At 40.1% G+C, this 14,164-nt stretch overlaps 1 pseudogene; it reads left to right on the top strand.

Annotated features, from left to right (window-relative positions):
* The first annotated feature begins 5,553 nt into the window (after positions 1-5,553).
* Positions 5,554-5,940, top strand: LOC148880460 (dehydration-responsive element-binding protein 3 pseudogene; annotated as a pseudogene).
* Positions 5,941-14,164: the final 8,224 nt, after the last annotated feature.

The following is a 14,164-nucleotide window of genomic DNA, read 5'->3' on the forward strand; positions in this document are numbered from 1 at the left end:
CTTTGGATTTTCTAACTGTAGAAGATCTTCCCACTTGTGAGCCTTGCCTTCAGGGTAAGATGACAAAGCGGCCATTTAATGGTAAGCCTAAAAGATGTACAGGCACGGTTGACCTTATACATACTAATGTATGTGGCCCCTGAGTGTTAGGACCCGTAACCAGCACGTGTACTTCATTACATTTAACGATGATTATTCTCGGTACGGTTATGTGTACCTAATGAGACATAAGTTTGAATCCTTTGAAAAGTTCAAAGAGTTCAGACAAGAGGTTGAGAAACAGTTAGGGAGTGAAATTAAGTCCCTTCAATCAGATCGAGGTGGCAAGTATCTCTCTGACGAATTTAGGGACTACTTGAAGGTCAATGGGATAGTATCACAGTTGGCTCCTCCCGCTACACCACAACTTAACGGTGTTTCAGAGAGGAGGAATAGGACCTTATTGGATATGGTCCAGTCACTTCTCGTCCATTCAGAGTTACCCACATCCTTTTGGGGATACGCATTGGAGACTGCGATATATGTGCTGAACCGGGTTCCAACCAAATCAGTTTTGAAGACTCCCTATGATCTTTGGAATCCAAGACCAGTCGTTGCTTATTTGTAAGCTACCCAAAAGACTCTATAGGTTACCTATTCTATGACCCAAGTGAGCAGAAGGTGTTCTGTAGTCAAAATGCACAATTCTTGGAAGATTATATCCTGAACAATCATCATTAGGAAATTGTTCTTGATGATGAGAGCTTAGATGTAGTGGGAGGTATCCTACAAGTTCCAGGTAGTGACCAACCTAGAAGATCTACCCGGGTATCCAGGCCACTAGTCCATTTTTCTTGTGACCAAGATAGTTACCTGGTGGTAGCCTTGACTAGTGAGGAGGATCCCATGACTTATGCAGAAGCTATGTTGGACATAGACTCACTTAAGCGGGTAGATGCCATTAGAGCTGAGATGGACTCAATGGAGACCAATGGAATCTAGACTCTAGTAGTTTTTATTTTCAGTAGTTCTGGCTCAAAACTGAATTTCGATTGTCCAAATAATTAGAGAAGACTATGGTTCTAATACTTATTTTGTTAAATCCCCGTAGGAACAATATTTTATACTACTTGATAACTAGTGCACTTGCTAGGGTTATATATTTATAGCTATCAATTTACAAGAGGAAGAAGGGCCCCGATGGTAGGGTTGAGACTGTCAAAGCTCGTCTAGTAGTGAAAGGGTACACTCAGAAAGAGGGCATCGATTATGAGGAGAACTTTTCGCCTGTGGCCATGCCTAAATCTATTAGGATCCTGCTAACTGTAGCAGCATACCATGACTATGAGATTTGGAAAATGGATGTGAAAACTGTGTTCCTGAATGGAGATCTTACTGAAGATATCTACATGCAGCAACCGCAAAGTTTTATAGCTACGGGTCAGGAACACATGGTATGTAAACTAAATAGGTCCAAATCTGGACTTAAGCAAGCTTCTAGGAGTTGGAACATCTGGTTTGACTCTATTGTCAAAAAGTTTAACTTTGAGCAGAACTCGGATGAGCCCTGTGTTTACAGGAAGCCCAGTGGGAATAAGGTTACATATCTGGTTCTGTATGTAGACGACATTCTACTCATTGGGAATGATGTAGGAATGTTGACTATGGTGAAAGTGTGACTTTCGCAGCAATTCTCTATGAAAGATCTTGGAGAAGCCTCCTATATACTAGGTGTTTGACTCTGTAGAGATAGATCGAAGCGGATAATAGGATTATCCCAATCTACTTACATTGACAAAATTGTCAAGAGATACAACATGAAGAACTCCAAGAAGGAAAATGTTTCTTTCAGGCACGGAGTCACTCTCTCCAAGAAGATATCTCCCAAGACCTCTGACGAGATTGAGGGCATGAAGGACGCTCCCTATGCCTCAGCTGTAGGGAGCATCATGTATGCCATGATGTGCACTCATCCTAACATTGCTCAGGCAGTGAGTGTGGTAAGCAGATTTCAGGCCAACCCAGGGCAAGAGCACTGGGCTACTGTGAAATGCATACTTAAGTACCTTGTTTGGTTTTCGATGGTAGTTCACTACAAATCCAGGGCTATACTGATGCTGATTTCCAGTCGAATCCAAATGATAGAAAGTCTACATATGGGTATATTTTCACGATAGGATCATGTATTGTTTGTTGGAAAAGCAACAAACAGGTGTCCACGACAAACTCCACAACTGAAGTCGAATACATTGCCGCAAGTGAAGCTGCCAAGGAAGCCGTGTGGATGAAGAAGTTCATTTACGAATTGGGAGTAGTTCTATCCAGCACATCACCCATCCTGTTGTTGTGTGATAATAATGGAGCGATTGCTTAGGCTAAGGAGCCATGAGCCCACTCGAAGTCGAAGCACATCGAGGGGAAGTACCATGTACTGTGGGAGATTGTTGGTAGAGGGGACGTCCTGATTTAGAAGGTAGTGTCAGTGGAGAATGTAGCAGACCCATTGACTAGGCCACTAACACAGAATGTGTTTGAGAAAAACGTGAAGAGTATGGGACTCCGGCTTATACCAGATTGGACCTAAGTGCAAGTGGGAGCTGTTAGACAGTTGTATGCCCTTAACTCCAATCAGAATGATGTACATTATGAATTTATTGTAAATGAATAAAGTACATATTTGATTCATGTTCTTGTGGTGTGTTTCTGTGTAATACCCTTAAACTGAACACTTATGAGACTCGTGTTAGTTTAGAATGTTCACAGCCGTTGGATAAGTCTGGGAAGATTTATCCTGCCAAAGCTGACACTGGTGTGCTGCCAAATGTTGGAGTGGCCTGTCTCAGCCGCCAGGGTGAGACCCAAGGCACATGTAGTGTAGGATTAATTGAATCTTTGAATCGGACCAGATTTTCAGTATTGCCCTAGACCTTGGAGATTGATGGGCAAAATAGGAAAGTTACACCTGACCCCTAGACTCGATTATGATGCTGCACTAGATGTTGGATTGGGCTGTCTTTGATATGCCAATCAGTGAGATCCTTAGCGGGGGTCAAAACCTAGGTATGTTGGGACAATCCAAGAATTCATCTGAGTGGGTGATCATAGTGACAGGATCAGCCCCTTTGTCGGACAAAGGTAATGGTCGGGGATGCACTCTCTCTGATGGAAATCAAGACTGTCGGCAACCGATTTCAATCGTTTAGATTTGTTTTGCAAAATATATTTTATATGAGATATAAAAGCATATATATTATGGTTTCTAAACGTTTGCAAAATGTTTTAATTCCCGGGATCCATGTGAACAGAAGGTGCAGCACTGTTCCTTGCAGCCGAGGGAGAGGTCCTCTCTTGTCGAGCAATGTTTGATCATTATGGGCTGAGAGCTTAAGTGTAAGACCATTGAGGCAAATACCTAATGGGCTAATGCCCATAGTCCCTGGGTGTTACGAGGTGGTTTGGCCCAGGGGCCACTTAGGGTAAGTGTTGGGCCCATAGAGCCCATTTGATGGGTTTCAAGGGGTGCATTGTCCATTACAGTGTATTCGGCCAGGCCTTGTAACAAAGGCTGGGCTGAACCCATGTGGCTGATGTGTAGATCAATGTTTGGGTCCCACGCCATACAAGGAAGCCCAACTGGGTAGCAGTTTGGAAGGCTAAGTGATCACATACTAGTAATGGGCCTAAAGCCCATTTCAAACTGGGCTGATTTGATCAGTTAAGGAAGGGGCGAATCTGAGATTAGATTGGCAGATAGGATAGGGTCTTACCCTATCCACTCAGAGAGTCCAAATCTAAATACAGATTCAGATCTGGAAACCTCCAAATAGGATTAGGAGAGGGCTGATCTAATCTGCAGATAAGATAAGGGTTTTCCCTTATCACTTAAAGGGAATTCTGATACAAATATGATTTGGATTAGCAACGCCTAATGGGATTAGGAGCTCATCCCTTTAAGCTTATAAAAGGAAGAGGGGGCGGCAGCCTTTTAGAGATTCAGCAGCTTTGCGAAAATTCTTGTTTGTCGCTGCCATATTTGCTAGTTCGATTTCCTATTCTCAGTAGGAGTGATCAAGATTGGATCTTGATATCAGTTCTTTGTGAAATGACTAATTGGAAATAGTGCTTACATGCCATCCAGCTGATTCTTGCGAAGGATTTGGTTCTTTTGAAGAATGCTAATGATTCTGCTCCATCCTACATTGCGCCATCTTCAGTGGGAGCAGTCTTTGTTTCCTTCCTTGGGCATGAACACCTCCATTGAGAGATATTATTTCTCCATATCAGGTATATCCCTCTTCTACTGCTTTTGTTCAGATCTGGTTTGGTTCTTGGTTCAAGATTGATCCTTGAAAAATATGATTTTTCTAAAATAGGGAATACGATTCCTAGTAGGTAGGAAAGAAATTTTTCAAATTTGCCCATTCTATTCCACAAGATTCGGGCGTCCATACGATGGATCTCTCTTCCCTTCAATAGAAGAGTTGAGCAAACCCCAATTCACCCAATCAGATTACTGATACAAGAGAGAAGACAACTACGGTTGGAATGACACCATCTTCTGCTCTTGCCTTCTCTTATTGCTGCTGCCATTGCCAGTTCGATCTCCATCTATAGGAGCGATCAAGAAAGGTTCTTGATATTAGTTTTTGGAGAAAACTGATCTGAAGTCGTGCTCACTTGCCCTTCATCAGATTCTTGGTGAAGAATCAGATTCTTGCTAAAGAACCACCCTTTTGATTCTGCTCCACCCTACGCTATGTCATCTTCAGTGGGAGCACTCTTTGGTGATCTCCTTAGGCATGAACACCTTCATTAGAAGTTACTACTACTCTGTATCAGGTATATCCCTCTCCTACCTTTTTGTTTCAGATCTGGTCTGGTTTAGGGTTCAAGATTGATCATTGAAAATGCAGTTTTCTAAAATAGGGAATGTGATTACCACATGGGAGAGAGAGAAATTTTTGAAATTCCGCCCAACCTACCTGTAGGGTTCAGCTATCCATATGATGGATCTCTCATTCCTTTATCTTGACTATGGGGTGGGGAATGGGATGGGATGCCATGCGCTGAACCCAATCCATTGTCATTCCTATATATTTATTAATTATTAGTGGAATTAATAAAAAAGTTAGTTTTTATAATTATTTGTGTTTAGTTAAAGTTAATAAAAAATTCATATAAAAATAATAAAAAAAATAAAAATTATTTAAATTACTATAAGTTATTAACAAAACTAAATTTATTAAAAAATATTTATTCATATTCAATTAACAATAATTATTCTTTATAAATCAATATTACATAAAATTATTAAATCGTTCAAATTTTCTCGTGCATCTCACGGGTCCCTGCTAGTAATAATAATAATAAGGTTAATGCCCACTTCATGCCAAGGCCCAAGGGCCATTCTCGTAATTAATTTATTTGTTTTATTTTCCTCTCCAATAATAATTTAATAATAAAAGTTGAACTACTTTCTCTATTTTCTTGTGCCGCTTCTCATATTCTCTCCTACAGTAGTCCTACTTCTTCGTCCAAAGTTTGAAGCTCTCCTCCATTGTGGAAGAAGTAGTCATGATAGCCTATGAAGTTGCTCAAATCTCCTCTTCTACTACGGCATTTTTGGGTCTAAATTCCTTTGCGAAATTGAACAAAACTCCGAAGGTTTCAAAGGAAGTAGTCCAAGAAGTGAAAAATGCGAGTGAAGCTAGGAGGCGGCAAAAGACCAATAGTAACATCGGGAATCATCTTAATTATCATGGAGTGAGGATGCATAGTTGGGTTAAGTGGATAACGGAAATCCATGAGCCAAGAAAGAAATCAAGAATATGGCTTGGGACATTCCCCACTCCAGAGATGGCTGCTCGAGCCCATGATGTTGCTGCACTCGCTATCAAAGAAAATTCAGTTTTCCTCAAGTTCCCTAAACTGGCTCATGAGCTTCCCCGTTTGGCCAGCTAATCACACAAAGACATCAAGGCCGCTACTGCCAAAGTAGCCGCAGCCACATTTGACGAGCAACCAGCAAGTTGTGAAGTTGAAACCAAAGACCAATGCGAGTGGAGCAGATCAGAATTTCCAATTTTTGACTCCCCAAGTCTCACCTTCACGTCAAACGATGATACCCGAGGAGAATTTATGTGTTTAGAACTACACTAGAAAGTGCACTAACCGATCAAGTAATATAATGATGAGTAAAGTATCGTTCCCATGAGGATTAATCTAACAACTACTAGTACTAAATCTGCCTTATGTTATCTGATAATCCAAAAATCAATGAATTACTTCCTAATTAGCTAACTATCCTAGGTGTTCTCGAATTAAACCACCCTAATTATATAGAGAAAGCACATCAAAAAAATGATTGCATAATCGGTTCAGTGGTTATCTTATTAAACTATCCAACCAAAGTTGATTTCAGTTATGGGTTGGCGATTTCCTTCTTGTTATGAACAACCTCTTTCGAGCACATGCCAATCTATCTATGAGTAACAACCCTTATATCTCTATCAAGAATTTAATTACTGTACATGCACTAAGGACAAGAAAATTGAATGATATCAGTTCTTGCTGAATGAATGCCAAATGAATCATGTAAATTATCGCTAAGATACATTCAATTCATTTTCTTGATCAATTGGTCCAATTACCTAAACCCTTTCTCAACCAATATAGGTAATCCAAGAAACAAGAGCAGATCAGCTGAATTTACTCTTACTATTGAAAACCCTAATCAATAAACCCTAATACTAAATAACTATCAATTGGGTTAGCTTAAAAGATCAATCATAGATCTGAAATAACATCAATCATGGTTAGCATGGTAGAAAGAATGAAAGATTCAAACAAAAGAAAACCTTAGTTGAACCTAGGTTACCAAAATCACTGAATTAAAGAAGAAGACAACCTAAAACTTCTGCATGAATTCTCGATCTCCTCTCCAATTCTCCTTCAGTAGCCTTGTGATCTTTCTCCCAGCACTTCTCCCTTGGTTCCTGTAATAAGAAGTCGAACCCTAATTTCTTCTTTTTCTTTTTCTTTTATACTCTTTCTTACAACTTTAGAGTCCTACTCCCCTTTGAACTCTGCTAAAATCAGCCGCCTCCTGGAGCCTTCCAATAAGCTGTGGTTGTGCCTCTATTCTCCTAGGCCGAAATGTTCCTTTGCAGCACTATCACTATGTCTTCATTGCTCTTTTAAAGCCAAACTGTTCCAAACTCCTGTTTTCCTGAAATTCAGCTCAATTAGGGAAAGAACCATTAAGATTTATCATAAAACCATGTAAGAGACAATAAAAACAATGTGTAGCATGCACAGACATCAAATACCCCCACACTTAAGCTTTTGCTTGTCCTCAAACAAAGATAATAATCATAAACTGGCCATTCCCCCAAATTACTCCTATCTATCGCATGAATTCTAGGATGAGAATGCATTAAGTGATCGGAAATCATACATAAGTATTCTAATTCATCCCCATGACAAGCCACTCTTACCACATACACAAGAACGAAGGACGGGAAGAACATGAGATTCTTCATGCTCCAGCACTCAATTCCATTCAGTATATAGTAGCTCCTTGACCACCATGACTAACCATCACCTCGAGCTTGATCTTAACTCTTGTCAATGCACTAAATTGAATATCCAACTATATTTTTGCCCCCTTGAACCTCAGTCGCCACCGAAAGAATATATTATTATAATTTTTTGTTTCTGAGTGTGAGTGCATTTTATGCTCCATCTCACAAAGGTCATGGGCTAGAGGCAGATGACATTACTCATATTCCAAGTTGCTAGTTTTACTATTGAACTTGAAATAGTGGAGTTGGGACTGAACTCATATCATGAACCGCTAGTTTTACTATTCAATTCATGACAGCGGAGTAGTTTGGACTTTGTCTAGGGACAATTTTGCTTCCTTATTGTCCTCTTTTTCTCAATTGTCAAAGTTTATTCATGCATTAACAGTTCATGGTGTTCACCCAATGCTTGAGTGTTCATTAAAATTTCAATCAAGTACAACTATACACATGAATAGAATTAGTGTTGGCCATGATGAAAATCCTATTCGACTTCCTAATCCTCATATATTGTGATAAAATTGAATAAGTCACAGAAACAAATTATAACACTTACAAGTAATTTTCCTCAAACTTCATCATATTCTCTCTTGTGAATTCACTTTATAGACAACAATTAATTTTGAGGAGCTTACTAGTTTATGCAGCCTATCAATGCATTTATGTATACGGGTGCATAACTATAGCCTCCCCCACACATCATAAACATTGTCCTCAACGTTCATATTGATAGAGCGCAAAGACGGTTTAGCAATGTAGAGAGTAGGAATTCAAGAGTCTAAGGGGGTTGAGAGAACTTCCCTGAACAACTTTTAGAAATCTGAAGTGGCTCCATTGTCATGGACCATCTAGCTGCTAAGGATCAAAAAGATCTAGGAGGAGAGAATGGAGAGCAACTAGGAGTGATCAATAATCAATGAAAGTAAAACCTAAAATCATAAAAGAACTCTGATGATATGGAAAAAAAAAAGAAACTACTTATAGACATTGGGTTGCCTCCCGATAAGTGCTTGTTTTCTGTCTGAAGCTCGGCATTCGGTGTGATCAATGATCATCTAGGTATACAGTTGATGGGGTAGGCAATGCTCCATCCACTATATATGGTTTGAGGTGCTGACCATTGACCATAAACGTGCCTTGTGCTGGGTGCATCACCTCTACAGCTCCATGAGGGAAAATTTGTGATATGGTGAAAGGTCCGGACCATCTCGATTTCAGCTTACCTAGGAACAACCGAAGGCAAGAATTATATAACAGTACTTGCTGTCCTACCTGAAAGTCATGCCTCAATAAATTCTTGTCATGCCATCGTTTGGTTCGCTCCTTAAATATCTTGGCATTCTCATAAGCTGCAAGTCTGAATTCATCCATATCATTTAGTTGCATCCGTCTCTGTGCACCTGCGGCTTGCAAATTAAAATTCAATAACTTCATGGACCAATATGCTTTATGCTCAAGTTCAACGGGTAAATGACATGGTTTGCCAAAAGCCAACCTATATGGGGACATGCCAATAGATGTTTTGTATGCAGTTCTATATGCCCACAATGCATCATCTAACTTAACAGACTAGTCTTTTCTTGAAGAGTCTACCGTCTTCTCCAAAATTCTTTTTAATTCCCTATTAGCTAATTCAACTTGGCCATAGGTTTTGGGGTGATATGGGATTGCTAATTTATGTGTGACACCATATTTTTGCATCAGTCGCTCAAATTGGGTGTTGCAGAAATGAGTTCTCCTATCACTAATTATGGCGTGGGGTGTGCCAAATCGAGTGAATAGCTTTTTAAGGAATTTGACTACTCTTCTAAAGTCATTTGTGGGTAAAGCCATGGCTTTCACCCATTTAGACACATAGTCAACAACAACCAGGATGTATTTATTTCCAAAAGAATTTGGGAAGGGTCCCATGAAGTCAATACTCCATACATCAAAGATTTCACATATTAATATGTTAGTAAGAGGCATTTTATTGTGTCAAGAGATGTTACCTGTCCTTTGGAATTAGTCACATGCGGACAGATACTTATGAGCATCCTTGAATAAGGTGGGCCAATAGAAACCTGATTATAGCACTTTGGTTGTTGTGCGGTTGGCTCCAAAATGGCCTCCTGCTTCTCGGTCATGCCAATATTGGAGCACCCACTCCGTCTCCTCGTTGGGGACAAACCTCTGAATGATCTGATCTACACAAAGCTTATACAAAAAGGGGTCCTACCACAAATATTGTTTCACATCAGAGAATAATTTCTTCCTCTATTGATATGAAAGATTAGGAGGGAGGACGTTTCCTATGAGAAAGTTGGCAAAATCAGCATACCAAGGGGATGTATCTACCTAAATTGAGTAGAGTTGCTCGTCAGGAAATTCATATCGGAGGACACTTGTGGTCTTCCCTCCCAAATCTGAATCGTTTAGCTGGAAGAGATGGTCTGCAGCCAGGTTCTCGGTGCCCTTTTTTTCACAGATTTCGACATCGAACTCTTGAAGCAACAAGATCCATCTGATCAGCCTTGGCTTTGCATCCTTCTTTACAAGTAGATGTCTGAGTGCTGAGTGATTTGTATACACAATAACTTTGGACAAGATTAGATAAGAGCAAAATTTGTCAAAAGCAAAAGTTACCGCTAGTAGTTCCTTTTCCGTCGTGGTGTAATTCTGTTGAGCTCCGCTCAAGGCCCTTCTAGCATAGTAAATTGGCTGGAAATTTCTATTCAATCTTTGTCCTAGAACAGCTCCAACTGCTGAATCACTCGCATCGCACATCAACTCAAAAGGGAGTGTCCAATCTGGTGCTACCATGATCGGTGCATTGGTCAGCTTATCCTTCAAGATATTGTATGCTTCTAAGGATTCCTTTGTAAAATCGAATGGCACATCTTTCTGTAATAGATTGGATAAAGGCTTAGCTATCTTGGAGAAATCCTTAATGAACCATCTGTAGAATCCTGCTTGCCCCAAGAAGCTTCTCACGGACCAGACAAATGTTGGTGGTGGTAATTTCTCAATTATCTCCACCTTAGCTCTATCAACCTCAATCCCTTTCTATGAAACCTTGTGTCCAAGTATAATACCTTATTTTACCATGAAGTAACATTTTTCCCATTTTATCACTAGATGAGTTTCCTTGCAATGCTTGAGTACTTTTTTTCAAGTTATGTAAACATGCATCGAAGGAAGAGTCAAAGACTGAAAAATCATCCATGAAAATCTCCATAAAATTCTCCACCATATCAAAAAATATAGCCATCAAGCACCTCTGAAATGTTGCTAGAGCATTGCATAAATTGAATGGAATCCTCCTATAAGCAAAGGTGTCGTAAGGACATGTGAAGGTGGTCTTCTCCTGATCTTCGGATGAAATTGGAATTTGATTATAGCCCGAGTACCCATCTAGGAAATAGTAGAACTCATGACCAGCTAGTCTCTCTAGCATTTGATCGATGAAGGGTAGAGGAAAATGATCATTGCGTGTGGCTTGTGATCTTTCTCCTCTCCAATTCTCCTTCGGCAGCCTTGTGATCTTTCTCCTAGCACTTCTCCCTTGGTTCCTAACAAGAAGTTGAACCCTAATTTCTTCTTTTTCTTTTTCTTTTATACTCTTTCTTGCAGCTTTAGAGTCCTACTCCCCTTCAAACTCTGCTAAAATCAGCCGCCTCCTGGTGCCTCCCAATAAGCTGCGGTTGTGCCTCTATTCTCCTAGGTCAAAGTGCTCCTTTGCAGCACTATCATCATGTCTTCATGCTCTATCAAACTGTTCCAAACTCCTATTTTCCTGAAATTCAGCTCAATTAGGGCAAGAACCATTAAGATTTATCATAAAAACCATGTATGAAACAATAAAAACAATGTGTAGCATGCACACACATCAAGAATTCTCATCAATATTTCCATCCACAGATGAAGACGCTTTGTTCGATCTGCCTGATCTAGTAATCGACCACACCATAACTCCAAACATGTTTGATTTCTCTTCGTCTTTGATGTCGCCTGTAGCCAATAACTTCGGATTACAAATGGATGAGCCATTCTTATTATGGGAGTACTGCCACACGGAGTTCCTCTAGGTTCTAGCTAGTTCAGCTTCCTCCATGCACACTAACTTTCGAATTTACCACATTTGAGTTGTAATTTGTAAATTGCTCCATATGTCCAAATGAAAAAAAAAGAAACCCAAATCAGGAAACATCACATTTGAGAAACCTAGGGGTTGGGTTAGTTGTGTTGCTTTCCGTGCCTTCTCATCTCATGAAGTGTTGTTGCAGTGGATCTCAATGCCTTGTTTGCTAAATTGTTTTAGACGATATTTTTTTTAATAATTTTAAATTGTCATATTTTATTTGTGACCAGCCAGATAAAGTTTTATTAAGTACTTAGAGATTATAACTTATCAATACAATACATATATATACCTTTATTTTTTCTTACAAATATACTATTGTTTATATTACACTTGCATGCCTTGCCAGATTGAGGCCTGAGGTGGTGAGATGTTCACAGAACTTGAGACAAAGCCTCTATTTGCTTGCACAAGGCACCAAGGGTGATCATGGCCCAAGACAGCCTTGCATCTTTGTTGTGGGCAGGGCCTGAATACATAACCCAGGCAATTTGCATGCGGTGCCAACAATTATCACCCTATAAAACACTGAGACCGGGTTAGGCCTGTTCATAGGTTGGGTTCGGGGTTGAGTTGTAGCCAAATTTTGAATGAACTTTGTCTCATCATAGCTGCAACACTTGCAGAAGTCCCCAAGTAAAGTGTCACTTCTTCTTCACTCAGCCTTCTGCTTACACGCATGAGTTGAAGCCCTGGAGTCAACACACCAGGACACAGAAGTAACTAACAGATTAGTTTTTATGACACAAGTTTCGAAATTACCTTTCTTATATTCTAGATAGGCAAGACAGTTCCTCTTCCAGTGGTCGGCCTGCTTGTAGAAGTGACAGGCATCGATGCCTTGTCTTTCTTTTGCTTCTTAGATTTAGTGGCCTTTTTCTAGGGCTTCCTCTTTGCCCTCCTCTTCTTACCTGATTTTCTAGCTTCAACAAGCATGGCTATCAGCTCATCCTTCCTAATCAGTTCTTCGGCTCGTTGCAACATATTGTTGAGCTCTTTAATGCTTACATTCAACTTGTTCATATTATAGTTCATTATGAACATATTAAAGGACGGAGGCAAGGAGTTAAGAATGGCGTCTATCTGTGTGACCAGATCTAGCCCAGACCCAAGGGCCTTTAGCTCGTTTATGTATCCCATCATCCGAAGACAATGGTCATGAACTTGATGCCACTTGGTCATCTGTGCAGTAATGAACTGCTTTAGGACCTTTTGGACTATGCAATATGTCTTTGGTGAGTTCAATCTGATTGAACTGCCTCTGTATTGGATTATCTATAGAGGCTATGACATAAGGTTTTTGTACCAATCGGCATAGTTTGGGCCCTTAAGCTTATTATCGTCGAGAAGCTTTGCAAATTGACCGTTTGCCATTTTCTGGTAAAATAGCAAAACGTTAATCTACAATCTTAGTTTGATTCTTGTTACCTACATAGATATGGCTTTTAATTTATGTTCCATTTCCATTTGTTCATCTCTGAGATTTCCCTCCCATCTCAGCGACGGAGACAGTGAAATGTCTCTAGAAATGTGGAAAATCACATAGGGTGCATGGAGCCAACTATTTTGGCTGCATAACCCCACCACCTTTCTGTGAAGGATCACATCCACTCATCATATGAGTTTTCCCTTTGGCCTCTATCAAACAAGGTTCATAGCCATTTTATGGTAAACCTTTCTGTCCAGTGAGTGCTCACCCATCATATTCAGGTTACGCCAAGGTACCGTGAAAGAGTTTTCATTTTCTGGTGAAGCCCCTCCCACATCGGTCTATGACACCCCTATCATCTTATGAAACACTCTAACAAATCCAACAGCAAATGGATACCCCAATTTTATGGTGTGTTTTCTCATTACTAAATGACCCATCATCATGCTAATGATGGAAGGCCTTTAGAGAGTTCATCACATGAATCTCCCTATCACATGCACTCATATTTGCTGGAGGGAACAAAAATTACACCCTTGTTGATTTAGGTCAAACCAAAGTGACTCCCACTGACTTTCATAAAGTCAAATTTTTGGTGGCCCAATTCATCTAGGGTTTCCGCATGCGACTCCTTTTAGGGTTGTGGGGCCCACCATGAAGGGAGGGGTCATCCAATGACTGCAAGGGACACCATGGCAATGGTGTGCGTTCAGCCATGGTGTGCGTAAGAGCCACTATCACATCATCATGGGCCAAGTGCTTATGGCCCATGGTCGCAACACATCAAACATCCACACATCACATGAAATGGAAGAATTGATCCAATCAATCACATGCTGTAAATCCCACTAACAAGCCCACCAAAAGTCCATAATATTAACAATTAACATTATCTAGGTATATGGGCTGAATAGCAGTTAGCAGTTCAGCCCATATAGCTTCCACCAAAATGGGCTTTTGTAGTTTTAACTCTTTAAAATTGGGCTTCACAAGTTGGGCCGAATTAACTCTTGCAATTAAACATTAGTTTCAGACCTGAAAATGGGAGAAATC

The sequence above is a fragment of the Nelumbo lutea genome, chromosome 1 (genome assembly GCF_056320005.1).
Source record: "Nelumbo lutea isolate HS-2025 chromosome 1, American lotus-T2T, whole genome shotgun sequence".
In the NCBI taxonomy this organism is placed as follows: Eukaryota; Viridiplantae; Streptophyta; class Magnoliopsida; order Proteales; family Nelumbonaceae; genus Nelumbo; species Nelumbo lutea.